General features: G+C 49.9%; 1 pseudogene across 1 annotated transcript; it reads right to left on the bottom strand.

Moving 5' to 3' along the window:
- Positions 1-945: 945 nt before the first annotated feature.
- LOC311377416 (polypeptide N-acetylgalactosaminyltransferase 4-like) lies at positions 946-11867 on the bottom strand (annotated as a pseudogene). The gene is made up of 5 exons (XR_014684310.1): positions 11776-11867; positions 7538-8040; positions 3820-3989; positions 1705-1893; positions 946-1135 (listed from the first exon to the last, which is right to left on the bottom strand). The product of XR_014684310.1 is annotated as a polypeptide N-acetylgalactosaminyltransferase 4-like (transcript).
- Between the last annotated feature and the right edge of the window lie 5083 nt (positions 11868-16950).

Here is a 16950-nt window from a genome sequence, read left to right as displayed (position 1 = left end):
GGACCAATCACAATCACAAACCCCTTGCGGCTGCGTCGCCTCAACGGAAGGTTACAATTTGTGGGAGGCGCACATCTGGCCCTCGCGGTGGACGCAAGGAGGGTCGCAAGGACGTGAGGGGTCCATAACCCCCCTGGCGTTGCGTGAACGTGGGACCATAACCAGCCCTTAAGGGCCACGACGGCAAACCCGCCTGGAATTCACCTTGTGTCTGTGCGTGCGTGCACGTTTGTCATATGAATATACGGGGGGGTGGCAGTAGCTCGGGAGGTAGAGCGGGTGGATCTGGTAACCAGAAGGTTGCTGGTTCCATTGTGTGTATGAATGGTTGTAAAGTTGCTTAGGAATTAAAGCGTCCCTTAAATGTAAATCGACACAGATATATTAGTGATGGCTCGTCGTGAACAAATCAGTTCGAACGAACGACTCTTTAACGTGAACGAACCGACCTGATTCGCCGTTTCAGTTCGTCTCGTTCGTAGCGTTCGTTCACGAGACTCGACTCCCAGCTCCGCCCACTAGTCGCTGAGGTCGCGAGTCGCGTTCGTTCACTGACTGTGTTTAGCGGTGAAGACTCGAGGACTGAGACGTCAACGAGAGACCAGCCGGGCAACAACATCCCGATTCAGAACATGAAGCGCTCCTCAGCTGAAAGGAACTCAGTTAATGTTGTGTTGATTGATGACCGTTGCACCGTCGCACGATCGCGATTCGTTTGAGAACGAGAACGAGGGAGAGCCGAGTCTGACCGACTCAGTGACTGAGAACCGTGATTCACCGCTACCGGAAATGCGAACAAACAAACAAACAAACAAACGATTCGAACGACTCTTCTTGGCGAAACTGACCGACGCGAACTGATTCATTCAAACAAATCATGGAATCCACCACTAAGATACACGTGTGTGTTTGTGTTGGCGGGGGGGGGGGGGGGGGGGGGGGGCGTCACCTGATTGGCTCGATGTGGGACGTGCGTCGCTTGCGCTCCACCTCGGGCACGGCGTGCCACTGGAAGGTGAGGCGCCAGTCGAAGCCCCCGATCATGGCTCGTCCCGTCTGCATGTAGAACTCAAAGGTGTTCCAGTCGATGGTGTCAATCACCGGGCACACGATGGTGCTCTGGTTCTGGCCGATCCTGGAGGGGTTCAGGAGAGCACAGAGCCGTCGATGACGACGACGTGGGAGTGGGAGGACACCGACCGACCGACCGAGAAACCACGTCCCTCGTAAAGGGATTCATGTGAAGTACGCTGAATCATCTCCATCTCCTCCCACGCAGGTGATCAGAGGAGATGACTTCAGGAGGACGGCTTTGCGTACGGCTGCCGAGGGTCCTGTTCGCTGCCAAAGGCGATAGATAAGGACGCGAGGTTTCGAGTTGTGATTCCCTGGCAATGGGGCGACTCTTGTGTGGTCGTTGACGTCACACGTCCAAGCCCCACTGCCCTTCAGCCACTTACGCTGTAAACACCCGAGCCCTTTATAGCAACATGTCATTATGTCATTTAGCGTTAGGACAGAGAGTGGACGAATGCACACGTTTCAGAACGGTACTCTTACCATAAAGTTGTATATAACGACATGACGCCATGACGCCACAGAGTAAAGTACAGTCTAGGTTCCCGCCTGGCGATTGAGAAACACCCCCCCCCCCCCCCCCCCCCACCACCCACCACCACCACCACCACCCACCACCGCCGTCAACTCTCCAGGAGTGGCTCGATCCAGCCGGGGACGCACTCGCAGTGGCAGTCCAGAAGGTCAGTACGTCCCCGGTGGCGTAGGTGGCGCCGATGAGCCGGGCGCGCACCAGCCCCTCCCTCTTGTTGGTGCGGATGAGCCTCACGCGCTCCAGCTTACTCATGTACTCCTCCAGCTGGGCTTTGAGATAGCCTGCACCAACGACACAGACAACACAGAGGCACCCACTATCAGTCCATCCCCTGTCTTTTCAAAGTAAATGAATAGTGTCTTGTGCGAAAAACCTGTATCCTTTTTGTTCGTACTTGTGTGGAGCCAGTTTTAACACAACGTGGGCCCTTTGTTCCGCTGGCCACACACGACCAAGCGAGCGTTTTGTGAAGCATTGTTTTGTGCTTTGTTCAGAAACTGGGTCGGTCTCAGTCTGGCTCGGTCAAAGAGGGATAGATGCAATACAATTCAATCACAAATTCTGTCTCTCTCTCTCTCTCTCTCTCTCTCGTCTCTCTCTCTCTCTCTCTCTCTCTCTCTCTCAAATAGGCCAAACAGTTGGGGAAAAAGATGTGTCCAACATTCCACTTGGTGAGAGGACAGGAAATGATGTCAAGGGAGGTCAGCGCACAATGAGCTCAATCTGTAATGTCTAAGACAAGACATTACCGACTCACTGGCACAGACTCGCTCTCCACGCCCCTTGGATCCACATTTGGACGCTACAACCACGGGATCACGAATCAGTAGCGGTGTTAATAATTCCGTCATTAGCTCGTGTCTTTGTGTGTGTGCGTGGATTCATAAAGATGCAACACACAAGCACAGTGAGAAATCACTGGGTTCAAACGCACGTGTTCCATGCAAAAGAGACGGCAGGGTACCTTCGACCAAACTTCATCCACAGCCGCCGAACACTAATCAAAGCTGCCTGTTGAAAGAGACATGAACAGAAGAACTGTACCCCCCGACTATTGAAAACATGTTTTCGTGTTTTTTTTGGAGGGAGAGAGTCTGAGATATTATTTTTAGTGCTGCATTTTTTTATCGCGAGATTAACATGAAGATTATTATTTCATTTTTTTGACCCTTTTATTGATGGACAGTGTTACATTGTCTAAGAGATGATTTGCTCCAAGTGTGAATGACTGCTCCACGTGAGAATGTAAGTGTGAAATTGAACACTACGGTATATGGCAGTGTTGTTTTCAATAAAAAAAACATTTGCACAAAGCAAGCCAATCCGCTTCTCCATGTTCAAATGAGAAAAAATAATGGGACAAAAATAAATCAAGGGACATTTAGAATAGATAAAAATGTGCGATTAATTGCGATTAATCACGAGTTAACTATGACATTAATGCGATTAATCGCGATTAAATATTTTAAACGTTTGACAGCGCCACTTATTTTAACTGCCATCATACACCTGGCGAGGGTTCGTACAGAGCCTGGACGTCAAGAGGACGAACCAGCAGTGATCAGCTAGAACTAGCCAACATAGCCGAGGCACAGACACAGTTACACAGTGTGTCAAAACGCTGATTATATGAATCACCTCACCCTTAAGTACATCCTAGCCACGGCCTTGCCTCGGCCTTCTTCCAGTCTGTCTGTTCAAAGTGGCGTGTAATACGTGAAGTAGGCCGCCCTCACTGGTGGAGCCTGATCAGCCTGACACGTGGCCCTTAAGTGTTCAACACGGAGGAGGCTTTTGTCTCTCTCACACACACACACACACCCATCCATCACTCCAGCAGGCTGGCTTCTGATCCGTGCACACAGACACACACTTCACTCCCGGTCACCACTGACTCTGCAAACATCCATTCCCAAACAAAGAGATTCACACACACACACACTCCACAAACCAACCACAAACCAGTACCTCTTCAGGTCATGTTCATGTGCATGTGTGCATGTGTGTGCATGTTTACGTGTGTGTGTGTGTGTGTGTGCGCGTGTGTGTGCATGTGTGTGCATGTGTGTGTGTGCGTGTGTGTGTGCACGTGCGTGTTTGTGCATGTGTGCGTGCGCGCGTGCGTGTGCGTGTTTGTGCATGTGTGCGTGTGCGTGTGTGCGTGCGTGCGTGTGTGCGCGTGCACGTCAGCCGGGCCGTAGGCCTACCCCTGTCGCTGTAGTCGTCCACCAGGATGACCTCCCGGAGCAGGACGGCGGGGGAGGTCTCCAGCACGCTGTGCACCGTCCTGAGCAGCGTGGACCACGCCTCGTTGTAGAAGGCGATGACCACCGACGTGGTGGGCAGCGAGCGGTAGTCGTACTTCTTGGCACGGCAACTGCGTGGGCGAGAGAGAGATAGAGGGGGGGGGGGGGGGCCGAGAGAGAGACACAGTTAGGAGGAGAGGGGGGGGGGGTATTACTAGTGTCCGTGGCAACCCGGACAACAGGGGTGCACCCGGTGGGACCCGGCGGGGGTGAGGGGGTCTCATCGGCTGACGGCTCGGGGAGCAATGAGAGGAAGGAAGCGCTTGAGACCCGACGCGACGAATCACGTTGGAGCTGACAGCCGTAGCGGAGATCTCTTTCAATTGTTCCGGAACGAAAGTGAGCGACAAATAAACGTCTTGGGAGCTTGCATGTGAAAAGGTTGTGGACGGTGGGTTTGGTTTGGTTACAGTCGGGGAGAAGCAGGGACATTGAGGACAGAGGAATATGGAGCTCAGGGAGGATGGAGGGGGGGGGGGGGGGGGGGGGTGATGCAGTGCTCTTGGAGAGGGGAGAGAGAGCGCAGGAACGCCGGGAAATGCAAATAGAGAGTCTGAGCCAAGGGACAAACAGGGAGGGGGGATAAATGAGCAAAAAGCGAAAGCTACTCTTTCCTTGACAAGGCAAATGGCGGATGTGTCAAAGAGAAGCCCGGACCAGACCAGACATAACATTGTGTCTGCAGAATTCACAGGACCTGAAACCGTGTCTGTCGCTGACAAAACAGACGCAGGCGTGACGCTCTAGTGCAGAGCCACCGATCCTTCGCTTTGAACGATTCAAATCACAGCTTGTTGCAACTGTTGGAAAGTAAGCAGCAGCAGCAGCAGCAACAACAACAACAACAACGTTTGAACAGGGAAGGTAATGGTTTCTCTGGCCTGAGAGTGGGCAGGCCGGCTCTTGTCAGAAAATGCGTCTTGGATGGTCCGATTTTTTTTATTTTTTTCAGACCCACCAACAGCTGTGCAACATTCCAGGTAGTTTTCCAAGGCCAGTAGTAGAGAAGAAAGAAAGAAAGAAAGAAAGAAAGAAAGAAAGAAAGAAAGAAAAAGAGGAGAAAATGAAAGCATTTTATCAGTCAGATTAAATACAACTGGGTGTCTGGATACACTAGTTGCATTGCATTTATACGTGTGCTGTTTACACAGGTGGTCTAGATTTCAGCATGAAGTACAAGTACAGTCACCTTAAATACACGTTAGGTGTAAACATAAGATGAGCACGACTTCCGAAATCTAAATCTCCACCCGCTACTTTGCCAAGTAGAGGATTGGCCGGCGTTCTCACGACTCTGCTATAAGAGTTTAATTATACCACAGTGCAAGTTTTAAAGTTTTAAAACTGCAACAAAAAATATATATATAAATGAAAAGAAAAAGGTTGGGTCATCCCTTGCTTTCTCTTTTGCAACTAATCCAACTTGGCGCGGCGGCGTGGCACAGACAGGAGGCTGTTGTTGGTGCATCAGGCCACGGCCGTGACAGTTAGTGTGCTGTAGCTCTAGACCGCACTAGGCCACGCTCTGGGTAAACACTAGGAGCAGCTCGCCTTGGCCCGCCTCCACAGAGGCTCTCCATGGCAAAGGAAAAAACAACAACAAAAAAAAAACTGCATCCTCTTCATTCTAGAAGACGGTTCTCACGACGGTGACAAACGGCAGCGGGTCTGGCTTTCATCACGCCGGGCTCAGAGGGGGCGGGGGGGGGGGGGGGGGTGGGGGGGTCTGTTTGTTTGCTGCTGGTGGAAGGGGTAAGTGGTGATAAAAGACATTATCATACTGGGCGTCGGGACGGCAAACATCACAGAGCAGGGCTGACAAGCCGCCAACAGGCTCAGATCTCAAAGAAACCTCGTCGGAGCGGGGGAAGAAGAGCCCGCTCACGCCCCGCGGCCCAGATAACCAGCCCTCTGATGCCACTGTCACTCCAGGTCCAAGCCCAGCGAATAATTCGAGAGCGGACTTTTTTGCGAACGCTTGACTTCACCTGAGGAGAAAGTGTGTTTTTTGACACATCACTTAGAAAGACCGAAGGCAGAGTGTGTTTTGGTTCTTATCTGTGTGTTTTTGAAGAGGTGGCAGACAGGCGGCGAACGGTGTTTACGTTTCAGTCTTACTTTGTATTCTGACCCGTTTCACACCCAGACCGTTTAGCCTCCAGGAGGATGAAGGCACACATGAGGAGGCCCTACCCTCAGCCAGGCTTCAGGACCGCTGTCCAGCAAGTAGGTTAGAAACCAATGTGGTCAAAACTAAACAACTTGGGGACAGCAACACCCTCCCTGTCATCCTTAACAACGTGCCAGGTGAACAGGTAAAACAATTTAAATATTTAGGCACAGTTATTGACCATAACCTGAATGTTAATGAGAACACAAGCAGCATTTTTAGAAGAGCCAAACCAAAGACGTTTGGGTTGGGCTCTTTTTTCAGGAAGTTGTTTTCAGGAAGTTGAGGAGTTTTGATTGTCAGCCAGTACAGACTCAAGATGACCGACAGAAGCCTGGTCGAAAGCATCCTTACTGTTAATAGAACTGCCTGGTACGGGAACCTCAGCGCTTTAAATATAAACAAACAAAAAAAAGAACCCAAAATAACCCAACAAAAACGCCAAAATAACAATGAAAATAGCAGGGAAGGTGATCGGCAAGTCACAAAATCCACTCCCAACAATATTTGATATCTGAGGAGGACTCAGGAAGGCTAATGCAATAACCACAGAGCCCTCACACCCACTGCATTCAGCCTACAGCCTCCCCCGTCCAGACGGAGACTCACGGTCCCTAGAGCAGAGCCGCGACCTTTTTAAGAAATCTTTCATTCCCTCTTGCCATTCAGCGATTGGACACAGTCTGATTTTACCACTTGTTACAGCTTTTACACTATTTTATTTAACTTATTTGCTGCTAATTGTCATTTGCACTATTCTATCTTGTTGTGGTATGTGGTTTGTATGTTCCATTGTCAACATGTTATGTGTGTAACGTGTGTTCAATCGGAAGCCGAAGACAAATTTCCAACCAAGGTGGACAATAAAGTAATTCTTATCTTATCTTATTTAGCAGTAGCCTTCATCCCAAGTGACCAATAAAGAGCAGTTATGTGGTTAGGCATCTTGCTCATCGCTGCTCATGGTAAATGGACTGCATTTCAATTGAGACTTGTAAAGCGCTTTTACCCAAAGCGCTTTACAATATTGCCCAAGATTCACCCATTCATGCACACATTCACACGGCGGTGTCGACCACGCAAGGCTGCAATCAGCGGGTCAGGAGCAGTCGTCTCGCTCAGGGACACCTCCACACGCCGCTAGGAGGAGGAGCCGGGGATCGAACCAGCGACCTTCCGGTTACCAGCCAACCCGCTCCACCTCCTTATGCCGCATGCCGCCGCCCCCCCCCCCCCCCCCCTCCTACAGGGGACTGCCATCATTGGCGGTTCACACACCCAGAACCTCTCTTCTCTCTGGGAGGAGTCCGCCCCACCCCAGCCACTGGAGAACGCCCTGCCCCGCCCCCACCTCCGCCCCGCCCCACCCCCCGCCCCTGCCCCGCCCCACCCCCACCCCACCCCGGCCCCACCGCGCCGCCGCGCCACGTGTGCGGGCTCTGAACTCACTCGGCCATGCGGCTGTCCCGGATGTGGCGGTGGAGGGAGATCTTGTCGCTGGTGTAGATGTTGATGGCGTAGCGCTCCACGCTGTCCTGCTCCAGCTTCTTCTCCTCGGCGCTGAGGGTGAGGCGCGTGGCCACGCCCCACTCCCCCGGCGCGCCGGCGTCCGCCTGCAGCTTGCCGTACACCGGCCGCGCCAGCTCGCGCTCGGCCGCCGCCGGGTCCTCCAGCTGCCGCGCCGCCCGCCTGTTGTGGTCCGCGCCGCCGCCGCCGCCGTCGCGGGGCAGCAACAGGGAGTCGGAGTCGGAGTCGGAGTCGGAGGAGGAGGAGGAGGAGGAGGAGGAGGAGGAGGAACGCGCCATGATGAGGTAGGCCAGCCACAGGAGCCAGACTAGGAAGAAGGCCTTGGGCAGCAGGCCCAGTTTCCGCGAGCAGCGGCCCCTCATGGCGACCCGGGGTCGGCGGCGGCGGCGGCGGTCAGGGCACCATGCCGGTCACTCGAGCGGACTCTGCGGGGGGTAAGGGGAGACACAGAGGGCGACACCGACGCGGAGATCCTCGTTACATTCATGCCGCGGTTACATCAGATTAGGGCAACGCTCCGGAGAGCATTTAGTTCAATATTAATATTTAAACCACGCCAGGCAAGTAACATAAAGACACTTAACCAAAGTGAATCCTGATACATTTCATTAATGCTCAGGCATGCCTACAGGTAGGCTTCTGTCACAGGGGGTTCAAACCAAGAGTCCTTCACCTGGGAGTCAGACACCCTCCCCACCCTAGACCACCCTTTTTTTTTTATTACACACTCATGTGGTCGCTCATGACGTCGTAGGGCATTTCTACGTACGGTGGTTTGAGACCATGCTTATGGTGACACTGCACTTTAAATATCAATAAACTTAAACTTAAACTTAAACCCTGCTACTACAGCCCCCATAGTGTGGGCACAGCAAAAGACGGCTCAATCAACTTTATAGCTCAATAATATTAGAAAAAGAATTGTTATTATCAATACTGTGATTTAACGCTTATACACATATATATATATATATATATATATATATATATATATATAAAGTCACATTTTATGGACAATAATGTTTGGCATGGAAACAGTGTGTCGGAATATAAATGAGGCTCATTACAGCCATCACACACCGGACGGCTGGTGATCAACGTCGACATCATAAACAGCTCTGCATGCAGGGCTCACAGCCACATTAAGACGCTCATTATATAGACAGAGCCAGAGTGCCAGATGAGGCTCGATTATAGCTGGCGGTACAGTAATGCGCTGATGAAATTACAAGCGAGCGTGTGGCTGTGACGGGGGACGGGCTAATGTGATCTGATGCATTGCAACACCTACTGTCCGTCGAGGTTTGAGTTTTTAATTATTTCATTCATTAGGCACAGTTCGGTCCACCCCTGCTGGAGAGAACTTGTCTCCACTGCGCAGCGAAACTATTTAGGATGGGCGACACTTTGAGTGTTGTGTTGCAGCCTCTTCCAGACGCGATCCCCTCGAGGATTCACATTGCAGCTCGGTTTTCCAACAATCAGAAGAGGTGCACTCGCAGGTCGGATGGTATGATGAAGCTAATTTCAGCATTAGTGCTGAAATAATTCACAAGACACAAGCTCTGCTGTGCCTTCTCGTACACAATCCTGGAACAACGTGTCAAGACAAGACAGGACAAACAACATTGCCTCTTGTTAATAAGAAGTTTTAAGTTCTCCATTTCACTCATCAATTTGTATTTTAGTTCTTCAAAGCCTAAGTATTTGTATCATTTGGGAACTTGTTTCCAAAGCTTATTTCAAATGGTTGTGTTTTTTCCCTTAAGACGTGAGTCGCGGTGTGATCAAATTGGATTAGGGTCCATGAGGGTCCATTAGAAAAGTTAATGTATTGTTAATGTAAATCAATAACCCTGTGTTGAGTTTGGCCGTTGGCTCATCATATAATTGTGTTTTATTGACCAAGTAAAGATACCAACTCGCATTTTGCAGTACCGGATCAGTACCGGAGAGTAATTACAAATACATACAAACGCTGTTGCATACAAAGAGTCACACATCAGAGAGCGTGGACAGTAGAGGGAAGAGACACTGATTGATTTAGGGGGAAAGAAATGATGTTCCCCAAACTTAATGTTCCACCTCATGTTCCCCTTCCACCTCGTCTGTGATGGAGGTGGAAGGATTTGATTACACTATGAATATTACGATGATGAAGTTAAAGTACTCTGGTATTTTGTATAGCCAATGACAATATTGGTGTGTGTGTGTGTGTGTGTGTGTGTGTGCGCATGTGCGCGTGTGTGTGTGTGTGTGTGTGTGTGTGTGTGTGTGTGCATGTGTGCGCATATGTGCGTGTGTGTGTGTGTGTGTGTGTGTGTGTGTGTGTGTGTGTACGGTGTAAAAGGTAGGCCTACATTTCCATTGAGAGAGCTTAGATCTGACAGACTACATGCATTCAGAGCACACACACACACACACACACACACACATTTAATTAACTGTTGAAAGGGAACCCTTCCATAAAACAAGCCTACAATAACATACAGCATACAATTAAAAAAAAGGGTCACAAAGTGCCTTTCTATACGTGCGCATGCGTTGGCCCTACACACAGTATACGCATGTGTAGGCTCAGTGCCAGCAGTGTGCTGCCCGGCGTGGCCGTGGCTGAAGCAGGCAACAGAGCCTTCCACTCCATTAGAGGTCTCTCACTCCACTCCCCCCCCCCCCCCATCAGCCATCAGCACAGCCCTTTGATTGGGGTGCTGGTCCGTGGCCAGCGAAGGACCAGGCAGAGTCCTGAGGTTACAAAATGGAGACAGTCTCTCCCTGGGCCACAGACAAACACAGCCCCCTTTATTGCTGGTGAATCACACCTTCCTCTCTTTTGCCTCTGAATCTGATAGCCCGGAGCAGAGAGCTAGCCGTGGAACGAGCTGGATTTTACCGGGGGAGGGAGGGGGGGGGGGGGGGGGTAGGTAGGTAGGTAGGTAGGGGGGGTGTGTGTGTTTAGAGGAGGTAGGTTAAGTGGCAGACCAGCAAAAGAAAGAAAAGTCCAGGGGGATACGGTTGAGGCAGTCGAGCAGTAATGATGGTAAAGTGGCATCCCGTAGTTACAAAACAAGCTTTGACTAAGAGACAGTGCACAGTGGTCGGATTTGCATCTGTTTTGCAAGAGCAGAACATTTGGGGATTGTCTGCGGAAGACCCTCCCGGGGGCCGTGGTGGATCATGCCAGGGTACAGGTTACTACGCGACGTCTCTGGCGTGGATAGAAAAAAGAAGTGGCTCACTCACAGAACGGGGTCACTGCACTAGCGCTATCAGCAGCACTTAGCTGCGGAGACAAAGGGAAGGTGAAAGGAATTTGTCACAGGTGTGTAGTTTGACTGCTACTGCAGTCAAACAGGTTGATCAAATCAAACCCTTTGGCAAGGGTTGAGACTGGCAAGAGATTGAGACTGGATAGAAACACTCTGTACTGCTGCATGAGAAACTACTTTGGAAGTTGGAAAGTGTGGCTAAGTGTGGGTAGTTGTGTTAGTACAATGTCATTACACAACAAAACGCGGACATGCCCGGCAGATCTAGGCCAGGGTGTTACACTAGATGATGCAGTTATTTGATAAGTGCTCTTTCTTAAACGCATGCACATGGCTCCTGATCACTGCTGTCAAACTGCTCGGCATATACGATTACTATGCACGGCCAGATGAGTTGATTACGCCGAATCTCTAACTAGGAATTCGAAACGATTGACACTCTACTCTCACTCAGTAGTAACCTGGCCCTACTACTTTAAAAAAAAAAAAAAAAAAAGCGACACAATAGCATAACTTTAAAGAAGCCTGACATCAGGAAGTCGGCGAGAGATCACACGGCCGTATACTCTGACAGATTGTGTTGCGATGTGGCTTTAAAAACAGAAAAGGGGTTGCCAAGACTGGATATCGACCCCCTACCGTCACGCTAAGATCAAAACCCCCCAGGCATCTATCTCTGGGGGTCAATAAATCAGCTGGGATCATTTCTTAGCACCAACAAAAAGTAAAGTTTTATGAAACAGAAAATCAACAGCACAGCAGTGACCCGTTTGACAGGTAACCACATCGCAATGGAATGAATGGCATCCACAGTCATTTCACAACATTTCAAAAACTTTCACCCCCGGAAAATGGATCTAGCGTGGCTATAAGATATTCACCGCGTCTTACCTCTAGCTACATTCCTCGCAGGGTTGTCGGTACGACTGCGGGGCTCAGCTGGCGGCTGCCTGGCCCGTCTGCAGCAGCGTCTGTAATCTGCGGCGGTTTGCAGATGTCAGCATACCCACATCCTCTCGCTGCTCCACGTTTACGTCCTCGCGCCGGGGCTCGGGCTTCTTGCGCGAGTGCGTGCGTGTGTGTGTGCGTGTGTGTGTGTGCGTGTGTGTGCGTGTGTGTGTGTGTGTGTGTGTGTGTGTGCGCGTGCGCGTGTCAGGCTATTGTGGCTAGCGCCCGGAGCTAACGCTGTGCTGTCACTTTAGTTTTTCACTTCACTTTCCTCGCGTCGGGTTTGAAGTTTATCTCCATTTACCCTCGCAGCCAATCAATGAATTATTGAACCGGCGAGTTCACGGTTAACGGGAGAAGAAGGCGGGACGAGCGGCTTGAAGGTTGGCCGTGGTGGTGATGATGATGATGATGATGATGATGATGATGATATAAAACCTCTGTTTTATTTCACTTATCAGCCTAATGAGGCTCTGTCAGCCTGCGCGTGGAGCGGATCGTCGGCGACGTGTTAATTAATGAGAACCGCGTTATTCACTCGTATTCACTTATTCACTTGTAAAATATATTAAAATGACGTGTTGGAATAGCAAATAGGAGCTGAGTGTCTCCCTCCATGGCCCATGTAAACACACCCGACCCTTTCTGTAGTTTGAGTCTATATACAGGATATATAGATCCTGTAGCGACTGGAAACGTCTTCCCGATAGTTGGTATATAGCCTTTGGACAAGGCATATTTAGTATTCAGGTGATGACGACGGCCGGCACGGTCGTAGCCTACACACTGAAAACGAGCCCCTTTTTTCTGTGTGGACAGTGTACTTAGAAACTAATTGACATTTATTTCGCTGTGAGGTCTATCGGAACTGAAAGGGGGTCCCGTTTCGGCGATACGGATCTGGGGCTTGCAGAGTTACAAAGGCGGCCGCTTGTCAGGGTCTAGTCTCCATTCAGACCGCTTGTAAAGCCAACAGGAGCGGTCCCCAGGGTGCACTGCAGGGGGCGGTTCACTGGACGTCTGACAGCCCCGTTTATTCATCTCATCGTACAGTTAATTTTAATATTATCAGTGGAAAAGTATCATTTATGTGTAGGCTATTGTATTTATCAAAGGGTCTCTATCTCTATCTATATATCAATCTATCTATCTATCCAGAGGTTTGATTTCTTTGGGTGGGTTTATTCGTGTCTTTCCTTCTTAACAATTTAGTTGACTCTAGCGATTAGCGTGGAAATTAAATGTCACTCAAAGTAACCAGCGCCATCTAGTGACTGTAGGGCACACGCAATTACAATGAGAGAGAGAGAGAGAGAGAGAGAGAGAGATAGAGAGAGCAATGGCCTTTCTCTCGACTACGAAGACAAATGCAATCTTAATAATAATAATACATTTTATTTAGAAGGCGCCTTTCTTGGCACTCAAGGACACCGTACAAGAGTACACAAAAGCAATAAAATATACAATAAAAAAGGAACACTTAAAATTGGTTGGACAGAGCAGTTGGCGTCAGGTGGAATAAGCAGTTTGAAACAGATGTGTTTTGAGTTGTGACTTGAACTTGGGGAATGAATCAATGTTCCTGAGTTGGGGTGGTAGTGAATTCCACAGACGAGGAGCAGAGCGGCTGAATGCTCTGCTCCCCATGGTAGTGAGACGGGCGGAGGGGACAGACAGGTGTATGGAGGAAGAGGATCTGAGGGAGCGGGAGGGAGTGGGGACATGGAGGAGATCAGACAGATAAGGGGGGGCGAGGTTGTGGATGGCCTTGAATGCTACCAGGAGGACTTTGAACTGAATACGGAACTGAACCGGGAGCCAGTGGAGTTGTTGGAGGACAGGAGTGATGTGGTGGATGGAGGGGGATCGTGTAATGATGCGGGCAGCTGAGTTCTGTACCAGTTGAAGTTTATGGAGCGATTTGAGGGGGAGGCCGAAGAGGAGAGAGTTACAGTAGTCCAGACGGGAAGTGACAAGACTGTGGACTAGGATGGCGGCAGTGTGGGGGGTAAGGGAGGGGCGGAGGCGGTTGATGGTTCGTAGGTGGAAGTAGGCAGACCGGGTGATGTTATTGATGTGGGATTGAAAGGATAGTGTGCTGTCAAGGATGACACCCAGACTCTTAACCTGGGGGGAGGGTGAAACGGAGGAGTTGTCAATGGTGAGGGAAAAGCTGCCGGTTTTGGATAGGGTGGATTTTGTGCCAATGAGGAGAACCTCTGTTTTGTTGCTGTTTCATTTTAGGAAGTTTAGTGTGAACCAGGTTTTTATTTCAGAGATGCAATCAGTGAGGGAGGTGGGTGGAAGAGAGGACGAAGGTTTAGTGGTGAGGTAGAGCTGGGTGTCGTCAGCATAGCAGTGGAATTGAATGTTGAATTTGCGGAAGATATTGCCGAGCGGGAGAAGGTAGATGATGAAGAGGAGGGGCCCCAGGACAGAACCCTGGGGCACGCCTGAGGTGACAGAGGAGGGGATGGATCGAAGGGACTTAAGTTGAATGAACTGAGTGCGGCCAGAGAAGTAGGAAGTGAACCAGTCTAGGGGAGTGTGGGTGATGCCGATGGAAGGTAGCCTATTGAGGAGGGTGGTGTGACAGATGGTATCGAAGGCTGCACTCAGGTCAAGGAGGATGAGGATGGTGAGGAGTCCAGAATCAGATGCCATAAGAAGGTCATTGGTGATTTTGGTGAGTGCTGTTTCGGTGCTATGGAGTGGGCGGAAACCGGACTGTTCATACAGGTTATTGTGGGATAGGTGGGAATGGAGTTGAGCGGCGACTGTTTTTTCTAGGATTTTGGAGATGAAGGGTAAGTTGGAGATGGGACGGAGGTTGTTGAAGTCGGAGGGATCAGCACCAGTTTTTTTCAGGATTGGGGTAATGGCAGCAGTTTTGAGGGATGTAGGGACAGTTCCAGTGGTGAGAGAGGAGTGGATGATGGCAGTAATAAGGGGGACCTTATTGATTATCTTCATAATGACATTCATTTTTGCCTTAATTGAAAGCATCCCAACCTTTTTAGTCTCTCAATCTCAAAACTGCGGGATATGAGGGCGAATGAACCAATATATCATGCAGGCTACTGGCTCTGGATCTTCAGCCCATTTGGTAATTGTACGTCATTTGAAACTATATATATATACCTTTGGAATGAAGATCCCAAAGGTATTGTTACTGAGATGTCGCGTGTTCATCGACTGCTTCGCCACTCTCTGCGGTAACAACAAGTGACACGTTTACCCAGACTCCGCCACTTGCGGAGACACTACGCACTTTGGACCAATGACTTCATTAGCATGATATACCCCAGTGTAACCTTCCGCTATTTAAACATTCTCAATGACGTGGATGCTGGTGGTCAGAGCAGAGGTCGATCCGAGGGTCTGGGCTGCTTTAATGGAATGGAGATGGATTCTAGGCTGGCTCTCCCACTCTCCCTCTCGCCCTCTCTCCCTCCCTCTCTCCCTCTCTCCCTCCCTCTCTCTCTCTCCCTTAGCTTATTAGCTTTCCATGGCACTCCGGCGACTGGGAGTACCATGCTGTCCGTTAGTAGGGCACCTGCTAATGAAGCTAAAAGGCATCTTCTTTTCTCCTTGGGCACGTTCTGATTCACTGGCGTTCCTGTTTTGGTTGTAACGACTACGTAAGTTGAAATGTACTTTTCATTTCAATGTTGTTGTTTTTACAACAACATGTTTTAGTTCACTGGATTAGTATTTCATGTCATTTTAAGTTGAATTCCCTTTTTTATTTGCAAGAGTTTTGTTAGTCTCGCCTTTCATTTTTTAAATTAGTTTTGACCTATTGGATCGTACCACCACCACCACCTTTTCCATGGATTTTCCAAAATGAGGCTTGCATGAGAAGAGATACGTGTTCGTACAGATGGATGGACATCCTGTCTGAATGAACGAACCATCCAAGAACAGACAGAGAGAGCCTTTTTCAATTCGTTTTTTGTGGTATCCATGCTGTTCTAAACACACGACGGACACAATCGTTGTGTGTGCGAAAAGTAATGTATGCATGATGGAGCTGCGTAGCCTTTACCCACATCCCCGCGTAGCCATACAGCCCTGGTCACCCCCTCGGCAGAGCTTAGGGCGGCCTCTGAAACCTGCACTCCCATTCTGGTTCTCTGCCAAAATGAGCCTCACTGCTCCCACCCGCTTTCTCTGTCTGTCTGTCTGTCTGTCTGTCTGTCTGTCTGTCTGTCTGTGTCTCTCTCTCTGTCTGTCTGTCTGTCTGTCTGTGTCTCTCTCTCTATCTTGCTTTCCTCTCACTTTCCCTCTCCCTCTATTATGTTACTATACCGCTGAGCTGATATATTCAATGATGTAAGAAACTGTATCACCATTGATTGACCGCCAACCAGGCTTTCTCTGTCTGTCTGTCTGTCTGTCTGTCTGTCTGTGTCTCTCTCTCTGTCTTGCTTTCCTCTCACTTTCCCTCTCCCTCTATTATGTTACTATACCGCTGAGCTGATATATTCAATGATGTAAGAAACTGTATCACCATTGATTGACCGCCAACCAGTCATTCTATAACTGCACATGCTACTTACTTAGAAGGTACTTGATTAGTATGTGCACATACTACTTACTTTTAGTAGGTAGTACTAGGTACTTGCTTACTAAGTTCTTCAATGTGTTTAGATGCTGTGTTGAACGAAACGTACAGAGGGTACGTAAGTGATGTTTGAGTGCGGAACTGACCCTCGTAGCAGAAGACCTGTTCCTGTTCCCGTCTGACCACATTTCTCCGTAGCACGCGGCTGTACACACATACCTTGTGTGTTCTCTGCGGGCTTCGCAGCAGACAGACAGGTATGTCTTGAGGACACAGGATGTCCGCTGCCATCGGGCCTTTTGACGCTGAGCTGCGGGTTGGGAGCTCACACCAGTCTGCCTCCCCCATGACGGGTGTGGAGGAGAGGGGAGCGGAGGAGAGAGAGAGCAGGCGAGGGGTGGAGGCGGGGGGGGAGTGTGCGTGCGGGTCTGCTGGAGGTGGTCCATGGGCCATGCTCGGTGCGCCAGCTGGACGAATGAGGGAGCAAAGGGTCCATTGGGAGTCACTATGGCAACAAACTGTTAACACACATATACACACACACACACACA

Source organism: Micromesistius poutassou, assembly GCF_964030765.1.
Source record: "Micromesistius poutassou genome assembly, contig: SCAFFOLD_5274, whole genome shotgun sequence".
Lineage (NCBI taxonomy): Eukaryota > Metazoa > Chordata > Actinopteri > Gadiformes > Gadidae > Micromesistius > Micromesistius poutassou.
Note: the sequence above shows the minus strand (reverse complement) of the source record. Positions and strands in the feature narration are given on the sequence as shown.